The following is a 27,618-nucleotide window of genomic DNA, read 5'->3' on the forward strand; positions in this document are numbered from 1 at the left end:
TAGGGAATCGGTGACGTTGAACAGGGCCCGTAGGGAATCGGTGCCATTGAACAGGGCCCATAGAGAATCTTGTGTCACTAAACAGGGCCCATAGGGAATCGGTTGCTATTGAACAGGGCCCATAGGGATTCGGGTGCCATTGAGCAGGGCCCATAGGGAATCGGGTGTCATTAATCGGGTGTCATTAAGCAGGGCCCATAGGGAATCGGTGACGTTGAACAGGGCCCGTAGGGAATCGGTGCCATTGAACAGGGCCCATAGGGAATTGGTTGCCTTTGAACAGGAACCATAGGAAATCAGGGGTCATTGAACAGTGCCAATAGGGAATCGGGTGCCACTGATTAGTTTCCCATAGAGAATCGGGTGTCATTAAAGATGGCCCATAGGGAATCGGGTGTCATTGAACAGGGCCCATAGGGAATCGGTGCCATTGAACAGGGCCAATAGGGAATCGGGTGTCATCGAACAGGGCCCATAGTAAATCCGGTGTCATTGAACAGGGACAATAGGGAATCGGGTGCCATTGAACATGGCCCATAGGGATTCGGGTGTCACTAAACAGGGCCCATGATGAATCGGGTGTCATTGAACAGGGCCCATGAGGAATCGGGTGTCATTTAACAGGGCCCATTGGGAATCGGGTGCCATTGAACAGGGCCCATAGGGAATTGGTTGCATTGAACAGGTCCCATAGAGAATCGGTTGTCATTAAACAGGGCCCATAGGGAATCGGTGCCGTTGAACAGGGCCCATTGGGAATCGGTGCCGTTGTACAGGGCCCGTAGGGAATCGGTGCCGTTGAACAGGGCCCATAGGGAATTGGTTGCCATTGAACAGGGCCAAAAGGGAATCGTGTGCCATTGAACTGGGCCCATAGGCAATCGGTGCCGTTGAACAGGGCCCATAGGGAATTGGTTGCCATTGAACAGGGCCCATAGGAATCAGGTGTCATTGAACAGGGCCCATGAGGAGTCGGGTGTCATTGAACAGGGCCCATTCGGAATCGGGTGCCATTGAACAGGGCCCATAGGGAATTGGTTGCATTGAACAGGTCCCATAGAGAATCGGGTGTCATTAAACAGGGCCCATAGGGAATCAGTGCCGTTGAACAGGGCCCATAGGGAATCGGGTGCCATTGAACAGGGCCCATAGGAAATCGGGTGCCGTTGAACAGGGCCCATAGGGAATCGGGTGCCATTGAACAGGGCCCATAGGGAATCGGGTGCCATTGAACAGGGCCCATAGGGAATCGGTTGCCATTGAACAGGGCCCATAGGGAATCGGGTGCCATTTGGGATGCAATCTTTATTTCCTCTGAAAGTTATTCCAATCAAAACTGAATCACATAACCTACTGAACTGTACCACCTAATGGCATGTAATGGCACCTAATGGCAATGACAACTGAAGCACCTAATGGCAATGGCAACTGAAGCACCTAATTGCAATGTCAACTGAAGCCCCTAATGTACTGAACTGAAGAACCTAACGTACTGAACTGAAGAACCTAACGTACTGAACTGAAGAACCTAACGTACTGAACTGAAGCAGCATGAAACTCTAATACAGCTGATGTCATCCAACCCCAACTGGCTCCCCATTCCCTTTATAGTGCGGTTCTTTACTGGGCTCTGGTAAAAAGGAGTGCATTATATAGGGAATAAAGTTCCAATTCATACTCAGATGTAACATACTGAACTGAATCATTTTCCTTCAGTAGGAAAGTCTGTTACAGCTGAAGTATGATTCAAACACAACTGGCTCCCAGAACTCCTCTCCCTGCCAGACCTCCTTTCCCTGCCATCCACTTAACTGTGGTCAGCTGGGGGAGAATCAGAGGAAGTTATTACATTTTAACGTGGGGCCGATTAAGAGTGAGGACTTGTTAGCATTTCCAGCTAGCTTCTGCTCTGCTCCACACATGGTGTATGATATGTCAGATGTGGTAACAATGTAGCTACACCACATAAATCACTTGTTTAATATTTGATTTCCATTGGATCTGACACTGACTCATTCAGAGGGATGAAACTCTCTCTCTACCCACAACCTGCCCCTCCCTCCAACCCCAACCTGGCCCTCCCTCCAACCCCAACATTTGCCTCCTTCCAACACCATCCTGCCCCTCCCTCCAACCCCATCCTGCTCCACCATCCAACCCCAACCTGCCCCACCATCCAACCCCAACTCCAACCCCAACCTACCCCACCATCCAACCCCAAACTGCTCAGCTATAAACAAACTCTCCCACCCCTTAGCCTCAACCCCACCATAATTTCAGCATATCCAGAGGGCTGAAACCCCCAAACTCCTCAGCACCTCAGCCCTTTCTCCACAACCAGATCCTGGCCCAACCACTCTTCGACCCTCAACTCCCAACACTCGCTTCACTTATGATAGTATAATAATATATGCCATTTTTCAAAAGTGACAGTCATGCATACCCATGATCCTGGTTTTGCAAGCACCATGCTCCATGAATTGAGCAACTTCCTTTACCAAAACCTAACCCTCCCTCCACTCTGGTCCATCCACAACTTCAGAGAAGACCACGGCACCAGGAGAGACATCACTTACCTCCATGCTAGAGGTGACCAAGGCACCAGGAGAGACATCACTTACATCCATGCTAGAGGTGACCAAGGCACCAGGAGAGACATCACTTACATCCATGCTAGAGGTGACCAAGGCATCACTTACCTCCATGCTAGAGGTTCAAAAGTGACAGTCATGCAGACCCATGATCCTGGTTTTGCAAGCACCATGCTCCATGAATTGAGCAACTTCCTTTACCAAAACCTAAGCCTCCCTCCACTCTGGTCCATCCACAACTTCAGAGAAGACCACGGCACCAGGAGAGACATCACTTACCTCCATGCTAGAGGTGACCAAGGCACCAGGAGAGACATCACTTACATCCATGCTAGAGGTGACCAAGGCACCAGGAGAGACATCACTTACATCCATGCTAGAGGTGACCAAGGCACCAGGAGAGACATCACTTACATCCATGCTAGAGGTGACCAAGGCACCAGGAGAGACATCACTTACATCCATGCTAGAGGTGACCACGGCACAAGGAGAGACATCACTTACCTCCATGCTAGAGTTTACCAAGGCACCAGGAGAGACATCACTTACCTCCATGCTAGAGGTGACCAAGGCACCAGGAGAGACATCACTTACATCCATGCTAGAGGTGACCAAGGCACCAGGAGAGACATCACTTACATCCATGCTAGAGGTGACCACGGCACAAGGAGAGACATCACTTACCTCCATGCTAGAGTTTACCAAGGCACCAGGAGAGACATCACTTACGTCCATGCTAGAGGTGACGAAGGCATCATTTACATCCATGCTAGAGGTGACCACGGCACCAGGAGAGACATCACTTACCTCCATGCTAGATGTGACCAAGGCACCAGGAGAGGCATCACTTACATCCATGCTAGAGGTGACCACGGCACAAGGAGAGACATCACTTACCTCCATGCTAGAGTTTACCAAGGCACCAGGAGAGACATCACTTACCTCCATGCTAGAGGTGACCAAGGCACCAGGATAGACATCACTTACATCCATGCTAGAGGTGACCAAGGCACCAGGAGAGACATCACTTACATCCATGCTAGAGGTGACCAAGGCATCACAGCTGTTCAGGGAAGCTAGAAACCATTATACACAGGCAGTTAGAAAAGCCAAGGCTAGCTTTTTCAAGCAGAAATGTGCTTCCTGCAACACTAACTCAAAAAAGTTCTGTGACACTGTAAAGTCCATGGAGAATAAGAACACCTCCTCCCAGCTGCCCACTGCACTGAAGATAGGAAACACTGTCACCACTAATAAATCCACCATAATTGAGAATTTCAATAAGCATTTTTCTACGGCTGGCCATGCTTTCCACCTGGCTACTCCTACCCCGGTCAACAGCACTGCACCCCCCACAGCAACTCGCCCAAGCCTTCCCCATTTCTCCTTCTCCCAAATCCAGTCAGCTGATGTTCTGAAAGAGCTGCAAAATCTGGACCCCTACAAATCAGCCGGGCTAGACAATCTGGACAGTTTCTTTCTAAAATGATATGCCGAAATTGTTGCCACCCCTATTACTAGCCTGTTCAACCTCTCTTTCGTGTCGTCTGAGATTCCCAAAGATTGGAAAGCAGCTGCGGTCATCCCCATCTTCAAAGGGGGGGAAACTCTTGACCCAAACTGCCACAGACCTATATCTATCCTACCCTGCCTTTCTAAGGTCTTCGAAAGCCAAGTCAAAAAAAAGATTACCGACCATTTCAAATCTCACCATACCTTCTCTGCTATGCAATCTGGTTTCAGAGCTGGTCATGGGTGCCCCTCAGCCACGCTCAAGGTCCTAAACGATATCTTAACCGCCATCGATAAGAAACATTACTGTGCAGCCGTATTCATTGATCTGGCCAAGGCTTTCGACTCTGTCAATCACCACATCCTCATCGGCAGACTCGACAGCCTTGGTTTCTCAAATAATTGCCTCGCAATGTTCACCAACTACTTCTCTGATAGAGTTCAGTGTGTCAAATTGGAGGGTCTGCTGTCCGGACCTCTGGAGGTCTCTATGGGGGTGCCACAGGGTTCATATCTTGGACCGACTCTCTTCTCTGTATACATCAATGATGTCGCTCTTGCTGCTGGTGAGTCTCTTATCCACCTCTACGCCTTCTCTGGACACTGTGTTAACAACCCCCCAGGCAAGCTTCAATACCGTAAAACTCTCCTTCCGTGGCCTCCAATTGCTCATAAATACAAGTAAAATTAAATGCAATGCTCTTCAACCGATCGCTGCCTGCACCTGCCCGCCTGTCCAACATCACTACTCTGGACGGCTCTGACTTCGAATACGTGGACAACTACAAATACCTAGGTGTCTGGTTAGACTGTAAACTCTCCTTCCAGACCCACATCAAACATCTCCAATCCAAAGTTAAATCTAGAATTGGCTTCCTATTTCGCAACAAAGCATCCTTCACTCATGCTGCCAAAAATACCCTTGTAAAACTGACCATCCTACCAATCCTCGACTTTGGCGATGTCATTTACAAAATAGCCTCCAATACCCTACTCAACAAATTGGATGCAGTCTATCACAGTGCAATCCGTTTTGTCACCAAAGCCCCATATACTACCCACCATTGTTACCTGTACGCTCTCGTTGGCTTGCCCTCGCTTCATACTTGTCGCCAAATCCACTGGCTCCATGTCATCTACAAGACCCTGCTAAAGTCCCCCCTTATCTCAGCTCGCTGGTCACCATAGCATCACCCACCTGTAGCACGCGCTCCAGCAGGTAAATCTCTCTGGTCACCCCCAAAACCAATTCTTTCTTTGGTCGCCTCTCCTTCCAGTTCTCTGCTGCCAATGACTGGAACGAACTACAAAAATCTCTGAAACTGGAAACACTTATCTCCCTCACTAGCTTTAAGCACCAACTGTCAGCGCAGCTCACAGATTACTGCACCTGTACATAACACACATATAATTTAGCCCAAACAACTACCTCTTTCCCTACTGTATTTATTTTATTTATTTATTTATTTTGCTCCTTTTGTACCCCATTATTTTTATTTCTACTTTGCACATTCTTCCACTGCAAATCTACAACTCCAGTGTTTTACTTGCTATATTGTATTTACTTTGCCACCATGGCCTTTTTTTTGCCTTTACCTCCCTTATCTCACCTCATTTGCTCACATCGTATATAGACTTGTTTATACTGTATTATTGACTGTATGTTTGTTTTACTCCATGTGTAACTCTGTGTTGTTGTATGTGTCGAACTGCTTTGCTTTATCTTGGCCAGGTCGCAATTGTAAATGAGAACTTGTTCTCAACTTGCCTAACTGGTTAAATATAGGTGAAATATATATATTTTTTAAAGATCCTACCAGCTCTAATAAAGAGTTGACCACAAGGCCTGTCAGATCCTACCAGCTCTAATAAACAGTCGACCACAAGGCCTGTCAGATCCTACCAGCTCAAACAAACAGTCGACCACAAGGCCTGTCAGATCCTACCAGCTCTAATAAACAGTTGACCACAAGGCCTGTCAGATCCTACCAGCTCTAATAAACAGTCGACCACAAGGCCTGTCAGATCCTACCAGCTCTAATAAACAGTCGACCACAAGGCCTGTCAGATCCTACCGGCTCTAATAAACAGTTGACCACAAGGCCTGTCAGATCCTACCAGCTCTAATAAACAGTCGACCACATGGCTTGTCAGATCCTACCAGCTCTCGCAGTCTAGTGTCAGAATTAGACATTCATCCATGTTTCTCAAACATCTAATTTCTAGGTTTTTCTAAATGTCAAATTTCAAAGTGTTTAAGTTCAGGCATTTACTTAAGGTCAGGGATTAACTCCAAATAGTTAAGGTAAGGTTTAAGGTTTGGGATAGGCTTAAAACAAAAATATCAAAAATGACTTTCTATCACTAGATTTGAACTTGCAACCTTTAAAACCTTTAAAATCAGAGGCAGATGCTTACACTCATCAACCATCCCCACAAAACTACTTTGAAGTAAAAGTGCTCACTGTTGCCCCTAGTGGCCGGTATTCCACAATATCTCCCAACATTCTAAAACATGGATGTATGTCAAAAACTTGCTTGTATCACAGAAGGCTGGTCAGATCTGAGCTACAACCTGCAGGAGGACCATAGACCCCTCAGACGGTCAGATCTGAACTACAACCTGCAGGAGGAACGCAGACCCCTCAGACAGTCAGATCTGAACTACAACCTGCTGGAGGAACGCAGACCCCTCACACTCTGCTCTGTTGAGGTTAGACCATGTTTCATCTCCTATTGAAGCCTAAATATCATCAGACAGGAGCCTTTCTTTAAAGCATTCCCCCAGCAGTAGGGCCTACCACCAGCATTCCCCCAGCAGCAGGGCCTACCACCAGGAATGTGTGAAGAGAGGAGTTGTGGTTGACTCTGGGGTTTTCATTGAGTTTCTAAAAGTTTTTCTTCTTGAAATATTTGATCTATATCTTTCGGTGTCTCTCGTTGTTTCTCATTTGTCTCGTGATCCTGTGAGATGAGATGTTTGTGCAGATGAGAGAGAAATTGTGCTATTTCTGAGAAATAGTTGTCCCAGTTCTGACACAGACATTGTTTAAACTGGGAGCGAATTATGACAAAATATGGCATTAGAGTACGGCGCCTATATAGAGTGGGTGACAAAACGCTATGGTGTGGAAATTTCAAAAGCGCAGCATCGTCTATACAGTAGGGGTATTGGTTATTCTACAGCCCTGTGGGATCTAATCAGTAGGACTATTGGTTATTCTACAGCCCTGTGGGGTCTAATCAGTAAGGGTATTGGTTATTCTACAGCCCTGTGGGGTCTAATCAGTAAGGGTATTGGTTATTCTACAGCCCTGTGGAGTCTAATCAGTAGGACTATTGGTTATTGTACAGCCCTGTGGGGTCTAATCAGTAGGACTATTGGTTATTCTACAGCCCTGTGGGGTCTAATCAGTAGGACTATTGGTTATTCTACAGCCCTGTGAGGTCTAATCAGTAGGACTATTGGTTATTAATCAGTAGGACTATTGGTTATTGTACAGCCCTGTGGGGTCTAATCAGTAGGACTATTGGTTATTCTACAGCCCTGTGGGGTCTAATCAGTAGGACTATTGGTTATTCTACAGACTAGCTAAACTCTACCTTCTTCCATCAATACTTTATACTGTGTGTTTGAACTATACAGTTTAGAAACGTGTTGTTAATAAATCTTCTTAAGGATAGGCGGGACAGTCGAGTGGTTAACACATTAAACATTACACATTTCCTGTTGTGTTGGTAAATGTTTTTTCTGCCATTTTGCACATACTGTATTAAATACATACTGTATTAAATGTCTGATACTTTTGTCTGATACTTATACATACTGTAATGTTTTTTCCATTCCTATTATGAATTTTAATTGAAAGGGGATTAAGAAATGAGTTGAAAATGATTGCTGCTGCTGAACATAGAGAGAAATTAAATGGACCTCATTCTACAGAGAAACTTCACAGACATTCCTTGAATTAGACATATTCAGTGTTAAGTAATAACATGGATATAATCTTCAATTGAAAATATAGCTGTGTTGATTTAAGTGTCTCTTCAGTAGTGTTTTAACTGACTCACCTTTTAAAATCAAAACAAAATAAAATGTTTATTCCAACAGCAAATTCATTATATTCCAAAAGCAAAATGCAGGGCAAAACTCACTACCTCCACATTCACGCAGCAAAATGCAGACCCAAACTCACTACCTCCACATTCATAAAGCAAAATGCAAAGACAAACTCATTATATTCACACAGCAAATGCAGATACAAACTATTTGAATTATCCAGTAATACATCAACATGCAGAGCCAAACTCATTAAATTCAAATGGGTCTCACATACTTTTTGAAAATACTGTGCTCGTTAATGCACTCACGCAACACTGGGTGCTCAAAACCAAATACCCCAAACACAGGGGACGAAAACAGTACAGCAGAATACACGACCAGGAACAAACACGTTCCTCTACTACATAACCCGAAGGTCACAATAATTAATCCCGCGCAAAGAAACAGGCCGTCTGTCTAATAAAGCCCAACTAATGACTCACTAATAGGTGCTAACAATAAACATACAAGGAGGGGGAGGAAAGACAATCAGTGGCAGCTACTAGGCCGGCGACGACGACCGCCGAGCGCCACCCGACCGGGAAGGAGAGCCACCCTCGGTCGGACTCGTGACAGCGCGGCTCGATGTCCAGAGGCGGGGGAGGGACCTCCGGCACCTCACTGTCCTGCAGGGGCCCAGCTACCACCAGCCTGAGGAGAGACACATGAAATGAGAGGTTAATACGATAATAGGAAGGGAGTTGTAATCGATAACACACCTCGTTTATTCTCCTCAGGACTTTCAAGGGCCCTACACACTGCGGACCCAGCTTCCGGCAGGGCAAGCAGGGGGGCAGGTTTCGGGTCAAGAGCCAGACCCTGTCCCCCGGTACAAACACGGGGGCCTCACTGCGGTGGCGGTCAGCACTCCTCTGCTGCCATCCACTCGCATGTTGGAGAGATTCCTGGACGGCCCTCCAGGTCTTCTTGGAGCGCTGTACCCATTCCTCCACCGCAGGAGCTTCGGTCTGGCTCGGATGCCATGGTGCCAGGACTGGCTGGTACCCCAACACACACTGAAAAGGGGACACATTAGTAGATGAGTGGCGTAGTGAGTTCTGGGCCATTTCAGCCCAGGGAATGTATCGTGCCCACTCCCCTGGCTGATCCTGGCAATACGACCACAGAAACCTACCCACATCCTGGTTCACTCTCTCCACCTGCCCATTACTCTCGGGGTGATAACCGGAGGTTAACGCTCCATGAACGCCCTCCATACTCGGGATGTGAATTGGGGGTCAGAAACAATGTCCCCGATCAGAAACAATGTCCTCTTGCACCCCTTAGTGCCGAAAGACGTGGGTGAATAATGCCTCCGCAGTCTGTAGGGCTGTAGGGATACCGGGCAACGGGAGGAGACGGCAGGACTTAGAGAACCGATCCACAATCACCAGAACCGCGGTGTTCCCCTGAGACGGGCGAAGATCGGTCAAGAAATCTACGGATAGATGTGACCATGGCCATTGTGGAACAGGGAGGGGTTGTAACTTCCCTCTAGGAAGGTGCCTAGGAGCCTTACTCTGGGAACACACCGAACAGGAGGAGACATAAACCTTAACGTCCCTAGCCAAGGTGGGCCACCAATACCTCCCCCGAAGGCTCCCCACTGTCCTCGTCACCACAGGGTGACCCGAAGAGGGTAGGACGTGAGCCCACCGAATCAGTTGGTCTCGAACAACAAGCGGCACGTACTTTCACCACTGGTGCTACCAGCCTCGAGGCGGGAAGGATGGGAGTAGGTTCGGTGGACCCATCCTCCGTGTCGTAAAGGTGGGACAGTGCGTCAGCCTTTACGTTCTGGGAGCCCGGTCTATAAGACAATGTAAACCAGAACCGGGTGAAGAACATGGCCCACCTTGCCTGCCGTGGGTTCAGTCTCCTAGCTGCCCGAATATACTCCAGATTCTGGTGGTCGGTCCAGATGAGAAAGGGGTGCTTAGCCCCCTCAAGCCACTGTCTCCACACCTTCAGAGCTCTGACCACCGCTATCAACTCCCGGTCCCCCACATCATAGTTACGCTCCGCTGGGCTGAGCTTCCTTGAGAATTAAGCGCAGGGGCGGAGTTTTGGTGGCGTACCCGAGCACTGTGATAGCACGGCACCCACCCCAGCCTCGGAGGCGTCCACCTCCACTATGAATGCTAGAGAGGGGTCCGGATACGCCAACACGGGTGCATCCGTGAACAGCGCCTTCAACCTGTTGAAAGCTCCGTCCGCCTCTGCTGACAACTGCAACCGCACCGGGCCCCCCTTCAGCAGTGAGGTAATTTGGAGCCGCTACCTGGCCAAAACGCCGGATAAACCTCCGGTAGTAGTTGGCAAAACCCAAAATCCACTGCACCTCTTTTACCGTGGTCGGAGTCGGCCAATTACGCACGGCCCTAATGCGGTCACCCTCCATCCCCACCCCCGAGGTGGAAATGCGATAACCTAGGAAGGAGACGGCTCGTTTAGAGAACACGCATTTCTCAGCCTTGACGTATAGGTCATGCTCCAGCAATCTACCAAGCACCTTGCGTACCAGAGACACATGTGCGGTGCGAGTGGCCGAGTAGATCAGAATGTCATCGATATAAACAACCACTCCCTGCCCGCACAGGTCCCTGAGAATCTCGTCTACAAAGGATTGAAAAACGTCAGGAGCATTTTTTAACCCATACGGCATGACGAGGTACTCAAAGTGGCCCGATGTGGTACTAAATGCGGTTTTCCACTCGTCTCCCTGCCGAATATGCACCAGACTATACGCGCTCCTGAGATCCAGTTTTGTGAAGAAATGCGCTCCGTGAAATGATTCCACCACCGTAGCGATAAGAGGTAGTGGGTAACTATACCCCACTGTGATGGCGTTTAGACCTCTATAATCAATACACGGACGCAAACCTCCCTCCTTTTTCTTCACAAAAAAGAAACTCGAGGAGACAGGTGAGATGGAGGGCCGAATGTACCCCTGTCCCAGCGACTCCGTGACGTATGTCTCCATCGCCAACGTCTCCTCCTGGGACAATGGGTACACGTGACTCTTGGGAAGTGCAGCGTTTACCTGGAGATCTATCGTACAATCCCTTCCCGGTCGATAAGGTGGTAATTTAGTCGCTTTCACTTTACTCAAAGCGATTGCTAAATCGGCATACTCGGGGGGAATGCACACCGTGGAACCCTGGTCTGGACTTTCCTCCGACGTGGCACCGATGGAAACTCCCAAACACCTTCCAGAACACTCCTCTGACCACCCCTGGAGAACCCCCTGTCTCCACAAAATTTTAGGATTGTGCCGGGCCAGCCGGGGAATCCCTAGCACCACTGGAAACGCAGGCGAATCAATAGCATAAAGACTGACACGCTCCCTATGATTCCCCTGCATCACCATGTCCAGTGGAACCGTGGTCTCCCTGACCATCCCTGACCCTAATGGCCGGCTATCTAGGGAGTGCACGGAAAAGGGAGAATCTATCGGCACCAGCGGAACCCCTAACTTAAGGGCGAGTCCGCGATCCATAAAGTTCCAAGCTGCGCCTGAATCGACTAGCACCCTATGCTGGGAAAAGAGAAAAAAGTTAAGGAAAAAAGTTAAGACAAACATGTGGCCAACTCACGCAACACTGGGTGCTCAAAACCAAATGCCCCAAACACGGGGGACGAAAACAGTACAGCAGAATACACGACCAGGAACAAACACATTCCTCTACTGCATAACCCAAAGGTCACAATAATCAATCCCGCACAAAGAAACAGGTGGGCCGGCTGTCTAATAAAGCCCAACTAATGACTCACTAACAGGTGCTGACAATAAACATACAAGGAGGGGGAGGAAAGACAATCAGTGGCAGCTAATAGGCCGGCGATGACGCCACCCGACCGGGAAGTGGAGCCACCCTCGGTCGGACTCGTGACACCTACCTTCAAACTCGGTGCCTCTTTGTTTGACATCATGGGATAAGCAAAAGAAATCAGCCAAGACCTCAGAAAATAAATTGTAGATCTCCACAAGTCTGGTTCATCTTTGGGAGCAATTTCCAAATGCCTGAAGGTACCACGTTCATTTGTACAAACAATAGTACGCAAGTATAAACACCATGGGACCACGCAACCATCATACCGCTCAGGAAGGAGACATGTTCTGTCTCCTAGAGATGAAAGTAGTTTGGTGCGAAAAGTGCAAATCAATCCCAGAACAACAGTAAAGGACCTTGTGAAGATGCTGGAGGAAACAGGTACAAAAGTATCTATATCCATAGTAAAATGAGACCTATTTCGACATAACCTGAAAGGCCGCTCAGCAAGGAAGAAGCCACTGCTCCAAAACCACCATACAAAAAACAGACTACAGTTTGCAACTGCACTTGGAGACAAAGATCGTACTTTTTGGAGAAATGTCCTCTGGTCTGATGAAACAAAAATAGAACTGTTTGGCCATAATGACCATCGTTATGTTTGGAGGAAAAAGGGAGAGGCTTGCAAGCCGAAGAACACCATTCCAACCATGAAGCACGGGGGTGGCAGCATCATGTTGTGGGGTGCTTTGCTGCAGGAGGGACTAGTGCACTTCACAAAATAGATGGCATTATGAGGAAGGAACGTTATGTGGCTATATTGAAGCAACATCAAGACATCAGTCAGGAAGTTAAAGCTTGGTCGCAAATGGTCTTCTTGGTCTTCCAATTGAACAATGACCCCAAGCATACTTCCAAAGTTGCGGCAAAATGGCTTAAGGACAACGAAGTCAAGGTATTGGAGTGGCCACAACGCCCTGACCTCAATCACAACGCCCTGACCTCAATCCTATAGAAGGCCTGTGCGAGCAAGGAGGCCTGCAAACCTGACTCAGTTACACAAGCTCTGTCAGGAGGAATGGGCCAAAATTCACCCAACTTGTTGTGGGAAGCTTGTGGAAGGATACCTGAAATGTTTGACCCAAGTTAAGTAATTTAAAGGCAATGCTACCAAATACTAATTGAGTGTATGTAAAGTTCTGACCCACTGGGAATGTGATGAAAGAAATAAAAGCTGAAATAAATAATTCTCTCTACTATTATTCTGACATTGCACATTCTTAAAATTAAGTGGTGATCCTAACTGACCTAATCCAGGGAATTTTTACTAGGATAAAATTTCAGGAATTGTGAAACACTGAGTTTATATGTATTTGGCTCAGTGTATGTAATCTTCCGATTTCAACTGTATACATACTAAATACACACTCACCAGACTATATATACACTATATACATACTCACTAGACTCTTTATACACACTCACTAGACTATTTACACACTAAATACACACTCAACCGGACTGTATACACACTATATACACACTCACCAGACTCTACATACACACTCACTAGACTATATACCCACTATATACACACTCACCAGACTCTATATACACACTCACTAGACTATATACACACTATATACACTCTCACTAGACTATATACACACTAAATACACACTCACTAGACTATATACACACTAAATACACACTCACTAGACTATATACACACTAAATACACACTCACTAGACTATATACACACTATATACACACTCACCAGACTCTATCTACACACTCACTTGTCTGTCTGTCTGTCTGTCTGTCTGTCTGTCTGTCTGTCTGTCTGTCTGTCTGTCTGTCTGTCTGTCTGTCTGTCTGTCTGTCTGTCTGTCTGTCTGTCTGTCTGTCTGTCTGTCTGTCTGTCTGTCACCTCCTATAGTACTGTGTTGATGTAGTTTAGTAGTCAACATGTATGTATTTATATTTGTCGGAGTGCCTGCCTGTCTGCCTCTCTCTCTCTCTCTCTCTCTCTCTCTCTCTCTGCCTCTCTCTCTCTCTGCCCCTCTCTCTCTCTCACTCTCTCTCTCTCTCTCTCTCTGCCTCTCTCTCTCTCTGCCCCTCTCTCTCTCTCACTCTCTCTCTCTCTCTCTCTCTCTCTCTCTCTCTCTCTCGCTCGCTCGCTCTGCCTCTCTCTCTCTCTCTCTCTCTCTCTCTCTCTCTCTCTGCCTCTCTCTGCCTCTCTCTCTCTGCATCTCTCTCTTTCTCTCTCTCTCTCTCTCTGTCTCTGTCTGTCTCTCTCTCTGCCTCTCTCTCTGTGTTTGAGCAATACAGTGAGAGATGGCTAGGGGGTGCTGTGTGGTCACAGAGAGCCAGCGTGGTGCTAATGTTTTCCTGCCTCTCCTCTCTCTCTCACTCCCTCTCTCTTGCTGGCTGGGTTGGTCACATGGGGAGAAGAGCTGTTTAAAATGCTTTAGTATTCTCAGCCAGTGCAGAGCCAGACACTGAGAGACACACACTGCTCACAGCTTGTCCTGCTTATACATCTACCTACCTACAGCACTGCAACTTTCTGTACTGGAGCAACACACACATCGTCTCATCTGCGGAGGACAGGAGGACTGGATAGTGAAAACAACAGAGAGGATCACACTAAATATTGTAGTGAGTACTTGCTGGAAATCAGCTTTTTTCCTGTCTGTGTGTTGGAGCTGGATCTGTCTGTGTGTTGGAGCTGGCTCTGTCTGTGTGTTGGAGCTGGATCTGTCTGTGTGTTGGAGCTGGATCGGTCTGTGTGTTGGAGCTGGCTCTGTCTGTGTTGGAGCTGGATCTGTCTGTGTGTTGGAGCTGGATCTGTCTGTGTGTTGGAGCTGTACTAATATAGGACAGTTGACAGAAGATGATTTGTATTAAGAGTAGCATTCAGGACAGATGGAAGGATCGCTGCTTGGATCTAGTGCCTCTATACTGTGGCTTTATCTTGGGTCTAATTAATTCCAACACATGCTGATCCTCAGTGATCTATTGGATGTATTCAGAAGAAAACGGTTGTATTGCTGATTGCGACCTGAGAAGGAAACGGTTGTATTGCTGATAGCGACCTGAGAAGGAAACGGTTGTATTGCTGATAGCGACCTGAGAAGGAAACGGTTGTATTGCTGATTGCGACCTGAGAAGGAAACGGTTGTATTGCTGATTGCGACCTGAGAAGGAAACGGTTGTATTGCTGATTGCGACCTGAGAAGGAAACGGTTGTATTGCTGATTGCGACCTGAGAAGGAAACGGTTGTATTGCTGATTGCGACCTGAGAAGGAAACGGTTGTATTGCTGATTGCGACCTGAGAAGGAAACGGTTGTATTGCTGATTGCGACCTGAGAAGGAAACGGTTGTATTGCTGATTGCGACCTGAGAAGGAAACGGTTGTATTGCTGATTGCGACCTGAGAAGGAAACGGTTGTATTGCTGATTGCGACCTGCTATTAATGAAACGCACTTTGCTCACCTGCCGTTTGCAATCACCAAAAGCAGTTCTGTTTCTCTCGCCATTTCTCTCTCTCACTCTCTCGGTTTCTCAGTCTCGCACTCTCGCTCTGTCTCCGTCCACACTTACAAAGTGGATGCTTTGCAAAAGGAGAGAGAGAGAGAGAGAGAGAGAGAGCAGAGGGAGCCGGGGCGAGAACGCTACAAGAGAGAGAGAGAAGAAAGACAGGAATTAGGGAGAGAGTGGAGGGCATTGAAAGCAGTGACACTGGCCAGACAATTAGCTGAGGATTCCATTGTGCGGCCCTTTCTCTCCCCATGGCCCCATGGCAGAGGTCAGGGGACGAGTTGACCCGTGTCAACTCTCCAGCATGGAACCCATTATCCTCTCCTGATTGATTAGTTTTAGTGGAAATCACTTATATCTATTCCTCCCTTCTATCTTCGCTTCTTCTATCTATTCTCCCTTCTATCTCCTCCTCTTCTATCTATCCTCCCTTCTATCTTCCCCTCTTCTATCTATTCTCCCTTCTTTCTTCTCCTCTTCTATCTATTCCTCCCTTCTTTCTTCCCCTCTTCTATCTATTCTCCCGTCTATCTTCCCCTCTTCTATTCTCCCTTCTTTCTTCTCCTCTTCTATCTATTCCTCCCTTCTATCTTATCCTCTTCTATCTATTCCTCCCTTCTATCTTCGCCTCTTCTATCTATTATCCCTTCTATCTCCTCCTCTTCTATCTATCCTCCCTTCTATCTTCCCCTCTTCTATCTATTCTCCCTTCTTTCTTCTCCTCTTCTATCTATTCCTCCCTTCTTTCTTCTAATATTCTATCTATTCTCCCGTCTATCTTCCCCTCTTCTATTCTCCCTTCTTTTTTCTCCTCTTCTATCTATTCCTCCCTTCTTTCTTCCCCTCTTCTATCTATTCTCCCGTCTATCTTCCCCTCTTCTATTCTCCCTTCTTTCTTCTCCTCTTCTATCTATTCCTCCCTTCTATCTTCTCCTCTTCTATCTATTCCTCCCTTCTTTCTTCTAATCTTCTATCTATTCTTCCTTCTATCTTCTCCTCTTCTATATTTTCCTCTATCTATTTTTCCTTCTATCTCTCCTCCCTTATATCTATTCTTCCCTTCTATCCGCTCCTCCCTTCTCTCTATTTCTCCCTTCTATCTTCACTTCTTCTATCTATTCCTCCCTTCTATCTTCCTCACTTCTATCTATTCTTCCTTCTTTCTTCTCCTCCCTTCTCTCTATTCCTCCCTTCTATCTTCTCCTCTTCTATCTATTCATCCCTTCTTTCTTCTCCTCTTCTATCTATTATTCCTTCCATCTTCTCCTACCTTCTCTCTATTCCTCCGTTCTTTCTTCTCCTCCATTGTGCTGTTTTTGTTATTTTTCTCTATTGTTGGTTACTGTTATTTTAAAGCTCACATTTCTGGGATTTCTGGGCTGGGAGATGCACTTCTGGGTGTGTGAGAGGGGAGCGGGGGAGAAGGCCGAGACTCTCTTTCCCTGCCCCAGCCCCATTCAGCCCTAACCAGATTCAGCTCCAGCCCCAATCCCTGCCCCATACCACAATCCCTGCTCCATTCAGCCCCATTCCCCAAACCCTGCCCCAGCCTCATACCCCAGTCCCTGCCCCAGCCTCATACACCAGTCCCTGCCCCAGCCCCATTCAGCCCCAGCCTCATACCCCAATCCCTGCCCCCAGCCTCATACCCCAATCCCTGCCCCCAGCCTCATACCCCAGTCCCTGCCTCAGACCCATTCAGCCCCAGCCTCATACCCCAGTCCCTGCCCCAGCCCCATTCAGCCCCAGCCTCATACCCCAATCCCTACCCCAGCCTCATACCCCAGTCCCTGCCTCAGCCCCATTCAGCCCCATACCCCAATACCTGTCCCAGTCCAATTCAGCACCATACCCCAATCCCAGCCCTATACTCCAAACCCTCCCCAGCCTCATTCAGCCCCATACCCCAATCCCTGCCCCAGCCCCATACCCCAATCCCTGTCCCAGCCTTATACCCCAGTCCCTGCCTCTGCCCCATTCAGTCCCATACCCCAATCCCTGCCCCAGCCTCATACCCCAGTCCCTGCCTCTGCCCCATTCAGCCCCATACCCCAGTCCCTGCCTCTGCCCCATTCAGCACCATACCCCAAACCCTGCCCCAGCCTCATTCAGCTCCAGCGTCATACCCCAGTCCCTGCCTCAGCCCCATTCAGCCCCAGCCCCATACCCCAGTCCCTGCCTCAGCCTCATTCAGCCCCATACCCATTAAGCCCGAGCCCCATTCAGCCCCATACCCCAGTCCCTGCCCAAGGCCCATTCAGACTCATACCCCAGTCCCTGCCCCAGCCCCATACCCCAGTCCATGCCACAGCCCCATTCAACCCCAGCCCCATTCAGACCCATCCCCAGGCTCCCAGCCTTCAAGCCCTAGCCCCAACCTCCCTGTCTGGATGCCCAAGCCCTAGCCCTGAAGGATTAGGACTACCACTCTCCTCCTCTTCCTCCTCACGTCCTCACGTTATATTTATATTTCTAAATCCCTCTAAAAGGTCTTACCAGCAGCTCAGGCATGGCCTGTTGTCTGAGCAACCAGCCAGTCAGCCAGTCAGCCAGTCAGCCAGTCAGCCAGCCAGCCAGCCAGCCAGCCAGCCAGCCAGCCAGCAAGCCAGCCAGTCAGCCAGCCAGTCAGCCAGTCAGCCAGTCAGAGAGTTGGTCTGCCAGCCAGCCAGTCAGTCAGTCAGTCAGTCCTTCCAGCTGGTTTAGTCTAAGCCCCTCCATATAAACTGGGAAAGGGCCAATGTGTGTGCATGTGTGTGTGTTGTCCCCTACAGGGGTATCATGTAGATAATACATTGAGTACTTGTTAAAGCAGGGTTTAGGGTTTAGGGAGCAGAAGGAAAGAGTTTAATAAGAAGCAGTATTCTGGATGGACAGAGAGAGTCCATTTGATGCTCCTGTATCAGACAGAAGATTACCACAGCCTAATGGACCTTCTTTAAAACTGGCAATGTCTCTCAAATGGCACCATATTCCCTATATAGTGCACTACTTTAGACCAGAGTCCTATGGAGCCCTATTCCCTATATAGTCCACTACTTCAGACCAGAGCCCTATGGAACCCTATTCCCTATATATTCCACTACTTCAGACCAGAGCCCTATGGAACCCTATTCCCTATATAGTCCACTACTTCAGACCAGAGCCCTATGGAACCCTATTCCCTATATAGTGCACTACTTTAGACCAGAGCCCAATGTAACCCTATTCCCTATATAGTCCACTACTTCAGACCAGAGCCCATAGGGCATGTGGGACATGGCCCTGCTCTCTGTCTGCAGTGAGCCGTTGTGGTGTTACGTTTCAACTCTTCTTCCATGTTTATTTTCTATTTCTTTTCCAGGTGTTTTTCTGAGGTGGGATTGTTTTTTTAAACTTGTCTTTTTTTCGTGCAATTTATTTGATCTTAAAACTGCGTTGTTGGTTAAGGGCTTATGAGTCAGCATTTCACTGTACGGTCTACACTTGTTGTACTTTGAGGTCTACTACACCTGTTGTATTCAGCATTTCACTGTAAGGTCTACTACACTTGTTGTATTCAGCATTTCACTTTGAGGTCTACTACACCTGTTGTATTCAGCATTTCACTGTAAGGTCTACTACACCTGTTGTATTCAGCATTTCACTGTGAGGTCTACTACACCTGTTGTATTCAGCATTTCACTGTAAGGTCTACTACACCTGTTGTATTCATCATTTCACTGTGAGGTCTACTACACCTGTTGTATTCATCATTTCACTGTGAGGTCTACTACACCTGTTGTATTCAGCATTTCACTGTGAGGTCTACAGCTGTTGTATTTGGCACATGTGACAAATAACGTTTGATTTGATTTGATTGAAGCCGAGGTCTTTTTCAAAGATGTGATTGGAGCACAACTCTTTTTCAAAGATGTGATTGGAGCACAACTCTTTTTCAAAGATGTGATTGGAGCAAAGCTCTTTCTCATCTTCTATTTCCTCGTCCCAACTGTGTTTATTTTTTAAACAAAAGAATGGTCAAACTAAACTGTAACAATATTTCCCTTAACATACTTACCCTCTGGATCAACATCCTGTACCAGATGTCAGAATTAGGAATGATCAGAGAGATGGGGAGAGAGATGGGGTGATGGAGTTAGGAGTGATCAGAGATATAGGGTGACAGAATTAGGAGTGATAAGAGAGATGGGGAGAGAGATGGGGTGACGGAGTTAGGAGTGATCAGAGAGATGCGAAGAGAGATGGGGTGACGGAGTTAGGAGTGATCAGAGAGATGCGAAGAGAGATGGGGTGACGGAGTTAGGAGTGATCAGAGAGATGGGGAGAGAGATGGGGTGACGGAGTTAGGAGTGATTAGAGAGATGGGGAGAGAGATGGGGTGACGGAGTTAGGAGTGATCAGAGAGATGCGAAGAGAGATGGGGTGACGGAGTTAGGAGTGATCAGAGAGATGGGGAGAGAGATGGGGTGACGGAGTTAGAGGTGATTAGAGAGATGGGGTGATGGATTTAGGAGTGATCAGAGAGATGGGGAGAGAGATGGACTGATGGAGTTAGGAGTAATCAGAGAGATGGGGTGACGGAGTTAGGAGTGATCAAAGAGATGGGGGGACGGAGTTAGGAATGATCAGAGAGATGGGGTGATGGAGTTAGGAGTGATCAGAGAGACGGGGAGAGAGATGGGGTGATGGAGTTAGGAGTGATCAGAGAGACGGGGAGAGAGATGGGGTGATGGAGTTAGGAGTGATCAGAGAGATGGGGAGAGAGATGGGGTGACGGAGTTAGGAGTGATCAGAGAGATGGAGAGAGAGATGGGGTGACAGAGTTAGGAGTGATCAGAGAGATTGGGTGACGGAGTTAGGAGTGATCAGAGAGATGGGGTGATGCAGTTAGGAGTGATCAGAGAGATGGGGAGAGAGATGGGGGGACGGAGTTAGGAATGATCAGAGAGATGGGGAGAGAGATGGGGGGACGGAGTTAGGAATTATCAGAGAGATGGGGAGAGAGATGGGGGGACGGAGTTAGGAATGATCAGAGAGATGGGGAGAGAGATGGGGTGATGGAGTTAGGAGTGATCAGAGAGACGGGGAAAGAGATGGGGTGATGGAGTTAGGAGTGATCAGAGAGACGGGGAGAGAGATGGGGTGACGGAGTTAGGAGTGATCAGAGAGATGGGGAGAGAGATGGGGGGACGGAGTTAGGAATGATCAGAGAGATGGGGAGAGAGATGGGGGGACGGAGTTAGGAATTATCAGAGAGATGGGGAGAGAGATGGGGTGACGGAGTTAGGAGTGATCAGAGAGATGGAGAGAGAGATGGGGTGACAGAGTTAGGAGTGATCAGAGAGATGGGGAGAGAGATGGGGTGATGGAGTTAGGAGTGATCAGAGAGATGGGGAGAGAGATTGGGTGACGGAGTTAGGAGTGATCAGAGAGATGGGGTGATGCAGTTAGGGGTGATCAGAGAGATGTGGTGACGGAGTAAGGAGTGATCAGAGAGATGGGGAGAGAGATGGGTGACGGAGTTAGGAGTGATCAGAGAGACGGGGAGAGAGATGGGGTGATGGAGTTAGGAGTGATCAGAGAGATGGGGAGAGAGATGGGGTGACGGAGTTAGGAGTGATCAGAGAGATGGAGAGAGAGATGGGGTGACAGAGTTAGAGGTGATTAGAGAGATGGGGAGAGAGATGGGGTGACGGAGTTAGAGGTGATTAGAGAGATGGGGTGATGGATTTAGGAGTGATCAGAGAGATGGGGAGAGAGATGGGCTGATGGAGTTAGGAGTGATCAGAGAGATGGGGTGACGGAGTTAGGAGTGATCAAAGAGATGGGGGGACGGAGTTAGGAATGATCAGAGAGATGGGGAGAGAGATGGGGTGATGGAGTTAGGAGTGATCAGAGAGACGGGGAGAGAGATGGGGTGATGGAGTTAGGAGTGATCAGAGAGACGGGGTGAGAGATGGGGTGATGGAGTTAGGAGTGATCAGAGAGATGGGGAGAGAGATGGGGTGACGGAGTTAGGAGTGATCAGAGAGATGGAGAGAGAGATGGGGTGACAGAGTTAGGAGTGATCAGAGAGATTGGGTGACGGAGTTAGGAGTGATCAGAGAGATGGGGTGATGCAGTTAGGAGTGATCAGAGAGATGGGGAGAGAGATGGGGGGACGGAGTTAGGAATGATCAGAGAGATGGGGAGAGAGATGGGGGGACGGAGTTAGGAATTATCAGAGAGATGGGGAGAGAGATGGGGGGACGGAGTTAGGAATGATCAGAGAGATGGGGAGAGAGATGGGGTGATGGAGTTAGGAGTGATCAGAGAGACGGGGAAAGAGATGGGGTGATGGAGTTAGGAGTGATCAGAGAGACGGGGAGAGAGATGGGGTGACGGAGTTAGGAGTGATCAGAGAGATGGGGAGAGAGATGGGGGGACGGAGTTAGGAATGATCAGAGAGATGGGGAGAGAGATGGGGGGACGGAGTTAGGAATTATCAGAGAGATGGGGAGAGAGATGGGGTGACGGAGTTAGGAGTGATCAGAGAGATTGGGTGACGGAGTTAGGAGTGATCAGAGAGATGGGGTGATGCAGTTAGGGGTGATCAGAGAGATGGGGTGACGGAGTAAGGAGTGATCAGAGAGATGGGGAGAGAGATGGGTGACGCAGTTAGGAGTGATCAGAGAGATGGGGAGAGAGATGGGGTGACAGAGTTAGGTGTGATCAGAGAGATGGGTGACGGAGTTAGGAGTGATCAGAGAGATGGGGTGACGGAGTTAGGAGTGATCAGAGAGATGGGGTGACGGAGTTAGGAGTGATCAGAGAGATGGGGAGAGAGATGTGGTGATGGAGTTAGAAGTGATCAGAGAGATTTGGTGACAGAGTAAGGAGTGATCAGAGAGATGGGGAGAGAGATGGGGTGACGGAGTTAGGAGTGATCAGAGAGATGGGGAGAGAGATGTGGTGACAGAGTTAGGAGTGACCAGAGAGATGGTGTGACGGAGTTAGGAGTGATCAGAGAGATGGGGTGACGGAGTAAGGAGTGATCAGAGAGATGGGTGACGGAGTAAGGAGTGATCAGAGAGATGGGGTGACGGAGTAAGGAGTGATCAGAGAGATAGGGTGACGGAGTAAGGAGTGATAAGAGAGATGGGGTGAAGGAGTAAGGAGTGATCAGAGAGATGGGTGACGGAGTAAGGAGTGATCAGAGAGATGGGGAGAGAGATAGGTGACAGAGTTAGGAGTGATCAGAGAGATGGGGTGACGGAGTTAGGAGTGTTCAGAGAGAATAGGTGACGGAGTTAGGAGTGATCAGAGAGATGGGGAGAGAGATGGGGGGACGGAGTTAGGAATGATCAGAGGGATGGGGAGAGAGATGGGGGGACAGAGTTAGGAATGATCAGAGAGATGGGGAGAGAGATGGGGGGACGGAGTTAGGAATGATCAGAGAGATGGGGTGACGGAGTTAGGAGTGATCAGAGAGATGGGGAGAGAGATGGGGTGACGGATTTAGGAGTGATCAGAGAGATGGGGAGAGAGATGGGGTGACGGAGTTAGGAGTGATCAGAGAGATGGGGTGACGGAGTTAGGAGTGATCAGATCGATGGGGAGAGAGATGGGGGTACGGAGTTAGGAATGATCAGAGTGATGGGGAGAGAGATGGGGGGACGGAGTTAGGAGTGATCAGAGAGATGGGGAGAGAGATGGGGTGACGGAGTTACAAATGATCAGAGAGATGGGGAGAGAGATGGGGGGACGGAGTTAGGAATGATCAGAGAGATGGGGAGAGAGATGGGGTGACGAAGTTAGTAGTGATCAGAGAGATGGCGAGAGAGATGGGGGGACAGAGTTAGGAATGATTAGAGAGATGGGGTGACGGAGTTAGGAGTGATCAGAGAGATGGGGTGACGGAGTTAGGAGTGATCAGAGAGGTGGGGTGATGGAGTTAGGAGTGATCTGAGAGATGGGGAGAGAGATGGGGTGATGGAGTTAGGAGTGATCAGAGAGAGGGGGAAGAAAGAATTCACATCTTAGAATCAATTGTTAAAGACGACCAGAACCCACTGGATTCTCCTGTTACATTAAAGACTACCAGAACCCACTGGATTCTCCTGTTACATTAAAGACTACCAGAACCCACTGGATTCTCCTGTTACATTAAATACTACCAGAACCCACTGGATTCTCCTGTTACATTAAAGACTACCAGAACCCACTGGATTCTCCTGTTACATTAAAGACTACCAGAACCCACTGGATTCTCCTGTTACATTAAAGACTACCAGAAACCACTGGATTCTCCTGTTACATTAAAGACTACCAGAACCCACTGGATTCTCCTGTTACATTAAAGACTACCAGAACCCACTGGATTCTCCTGTTACATTAAAGACTACCAGAACCCACTGGATTCTCCTGTTACATTAAAGACTACCAGAACCCACTGGATTCTCCTGTTACATTAAAGACTACCAGAACCCACTGGATTCTCCTGTTACATTAAAGACTACCAGAACCCACTGGATTCTCCAATTACATTAAAGACTACCAGAACCCACTGGATTCTCCTGTTACATTAAAGACTACCAGAACCCACTGGATTCTCCTGTTACATTAAAGACTACCAGAACCCACTGGATTCTCCTGTTACATTAAAGACTACCAGAACCCACTGGATTCTCCAATTACATTACAGACTACCAGAACCCACTGGATTCTCCTGTTACATTAAAGACTACCAGAACCTATTGGATTCTCCTGTTACATTAAAGACTACCAGAACCCACTGGATTCTCCTGTTACATTAAAGACTACCAGAACCCACTGGATTCTCCTGTTACATTAAAGACTACCAGAACCCACTGGAATCTCCTGTTACATTAAAGACTACCAGAACCCACTGGACTACAGGACAAAATACAAACCCTCCAACCCAAAAAGCTTGTGGTGTTGATGGTATCCTAAATGAAATGATCAAATATACAGACCACAAATTCAAATTGGCTATACTTAAACTCTTTAACATCATCCTCGGGAACCAAGGACTGATCACCCCAATCCACAAAAGTGGAGACAAATTTGATACCAAAAACTACTGTGGGATGTGCATCAACAGCAATCTTGGGGAAAATCCTCTGCATTATCTTTGTCAGCAGACTCATACATTTTTATCAGTGAAAATGTACAGAGCAAATTTCTTATCTGCTTTTTACCAAATCATCGTACGACAGACTACGTATTCACCATGCACACCCTAACTGACAAACAAACAAATCAAAACAAAGGCATGGTCTTCTCATGCGTTGTGGACTTCAAAATACTTTTTGACTCAATTTGACAGGATGGTCCGCTATACAAATTGATGCAAAGTGGTGTTGGTGGAAAACAAAAGATATTTTAAAACCATTTACACAAACAACAAGAGTGTGGTTTAAATTGGCAAAACACAAGGCCGGGGGGTGAGATATGGATGCAGCTTGAGCTTCGCCCTCTTCAACACATATCAACGAATTGGTGAGGACATTAGAGTAATCTGCAGCACCCGGCCTCACGCTACTAGAATCTGAAGTCAAATGACTACTGTTTGCTGATGATCTGGTGCTTTTGTACCCAACCAAGAAGGGCCTACAGCAGCAACTAGATCTTCTGCACAGACTCTGTCAGACCTGGGCCCTGACAGACCTGGGCCCTGACAGACCTGGGCCCTGACAGAACTGGGCCCTGACAGACCTGGGCCCTGACAGACCTGGGCCTGACAGACCCAGGCCCTGATAGTACATCTCAGTAAGACAAAAATAATGGTGTTCCCTAGAGCACAGAAAAACTATACATACCTAGGCCTAAACATCAGCGACACAGGTAACTTCTACAAAGCTGTGAACGATCTGAGGGACAAGGGCCTTCTATGCCATCAAAAAGGAACATAAAATTTGACATACCAATTAGGATCTGGCTAAAAATACTTGAATCAGTTATAGTACCCATTGCCCTTTATGGTTGTGAGGTCTGGAGTTCGCTCACCAACCAAGATTTCACAAAATGGGAACAAATGCAGAATTCAGAAAAAATATTGTCTGTGTACAAAGTAAAACACCAAATAATGCATGCAGAGCAGAATTAGGTCGATACCCACTAATTATCAAAATCCAGAAAAGAGCCGTTAAATTCTACAACGACCTAAAAGGAAGCGATTCCCAAACCTTCCACAACAAAGCCATCACCTACAGAGAGATGAACCTGGAGAAGAGCCCCCTAAGCAAGCTGGTCCTGGGACTCCACAGAGCCCCAGGTCAGCAACACAATCAAACCCAACTAAATCATGAGAAAACAAAAAGATAATTTCTTGGAAAGAATGAACGATAAAAACGAGCAAACTAGAAATGCTTTTTGGCCCTAAACAGCAGAATACCTGAACACTGTGACTGACCGAAAATGAAGGAAAGCTTTGACTATGTACAGACTCAGTGAGCATAGCGTTGCTATTGAGAAAGATCCAAACCTCCTGCCAAATGTATGAGGATATTAGAGACACATATTTCCCTCAGATTACACAGACCCACAAAGAGGTCGAAAACAAATCAAATGTTGATAAACTCCCATATCGATTGGTTGAAATACCACAGTGTGCCATCACAGCAGCAAGATTTGTGACCGGCTGCCACAAGAAAAGGGCAACCAGTGAAGAACAAACACAATTGTAAATACAACCCATATCTTTTTATTTTGCCTTTTCTACTTTAACTATTTGCAAACCATTAAAGACACTTCTTAGGTATAGCCCCTTTTTTGTCAAATTTCGCCTAAATGACATACCCAAATCTAACTGCCTGTATCTCAGGACCTGAAGCAAGGATATGCATATTATTCAAATCAAATCAAATCAAATCAAAAAGTGTATTTGTCACGTGCGCCAAATAAAACAGGTGTAGACCTTCCAGTGAAATGCTTACTTACAGGCTCTAAACCAACAGTGCAAAAAAGGTATTATGTGAACAATATGTAAGTAAGGAAAAAAAACATCAGTAAAAAGACAGCGAGAAATAAGAGTAGTGAGGCTAATACAGTAGCGAGGCTATATACTATAGTGAGGCTACATACAAGCACCGGTTGGTCAGGCTGATTGAGGTAGCTTGTACATGTAGATATGGTTAAAGTGACTATGCATATATGATGAACAGAGAGTAGCAGCAGCGTAAAATGTATCTGTTTTGGTACCATTTGAAAGGAAACACTGAAGTTTGTGGAAATGTGAATTGAAGGTAGGAGAATATAACACAATACATCTGATAGAAGAAAATACAAAGAAAAAAACTTTTTTCTACCACTTTCTTTGAAATGAAACAGAAACGTCCCACTTCCAGCCATCACTCTGGTTGTAATTCCGATGCGGTCCACAAGATGGCAGCAGTGTATGTGCAAAGTTTCAGATGGATAACTTGAAGTATGAGCAAACTACATGACATTTAGTGTGAAGTCACCCAGGTACATTTGGGCAAATCGTGAAGGAGACATTTACATTCACATTACATTTCTCTGCAAGAATATCGTCAAATCTGTATACTTGGACTTTTAGCTTTTTTTCTTTAGCTTTTCCAGTATTAGACAACTTCATAACTCCATAACTTCATAACTATAATTATATTCTTAAAACTGTTGTCCAAAAGGAAAAGGCTTGCTGTCGCACAAGGTTAGCAGCTACACTTTGCGACAGATACAGGGTTTCCCGGTACTCCCATAAAGCACAGCTCATTGGCTATCTAGCTAGCTTTGTTTGACCGCAATTGGTGCTCATTTGACAAAGTCAGAGTCGATCAAGTGAAGACAGCCGGCGTCATCGGCGTGCCATGAAGGCGTTGCTCTCTGACCAAATATGGTGTCCTATAGCATATACTACACCCCTAATGATATTGTGAAGTCTGGTTACACTCTAGGAGCTCTGAGGAATACATATGAACGTGATTTAACTGTTTGAAACAACATTGAGGGTTAGATTTTCACAGATTCCTTTCTTTGCAAATTGAATGAGTGGAAATACAAAATCGATTGTGCATGCTATGTGGACCTTTTAATGATATGAAAAAAATATTTTATCTAACAAAACAAGGCTTCATGTTATCTCTGGGACCC

General features: G+C 47.2%; 1 protein-coding gene across 1 annotated transcript in view; it reads left to right on the top strand.

Moving 5' to 3' along the window:
- The first annotated feature begins 14,419 nt into the window (after positions 1-14,419).
- The window catches only part of cntfr (ciliary neurotrophic factor receptor), a 515,148-nt gene continuing 501,949 nt past the window's right edge, over positions 14,420-27,618 (top strand). Inside the window, exon 1 of the mRNA XM_036936729.1 lies at positions 14,420-14,640. The gene's annotated coding sequence lies outside the window, so the exon portion shown is untranslated. The remainder of the gene's footprint in view (positions 14,641-27,618) is intronic.

This window comes from Oncorhynchus mykiss, chromosome 12 (assembly GCF_013265735.2).
Source record: "Oncorhynchus mykiss isolate Arlee chromosome 12, USDA_OmykA_1.1, whole genome shotgun sequence".
Taxonomy (NCBI): domain Eukaryota; kingdom Metazoa; phylum Chordata; class Actinopteri; order Salmoniformes; family Salmonidae; genus Oncorhynchus; species Oncorhynchus mykiss.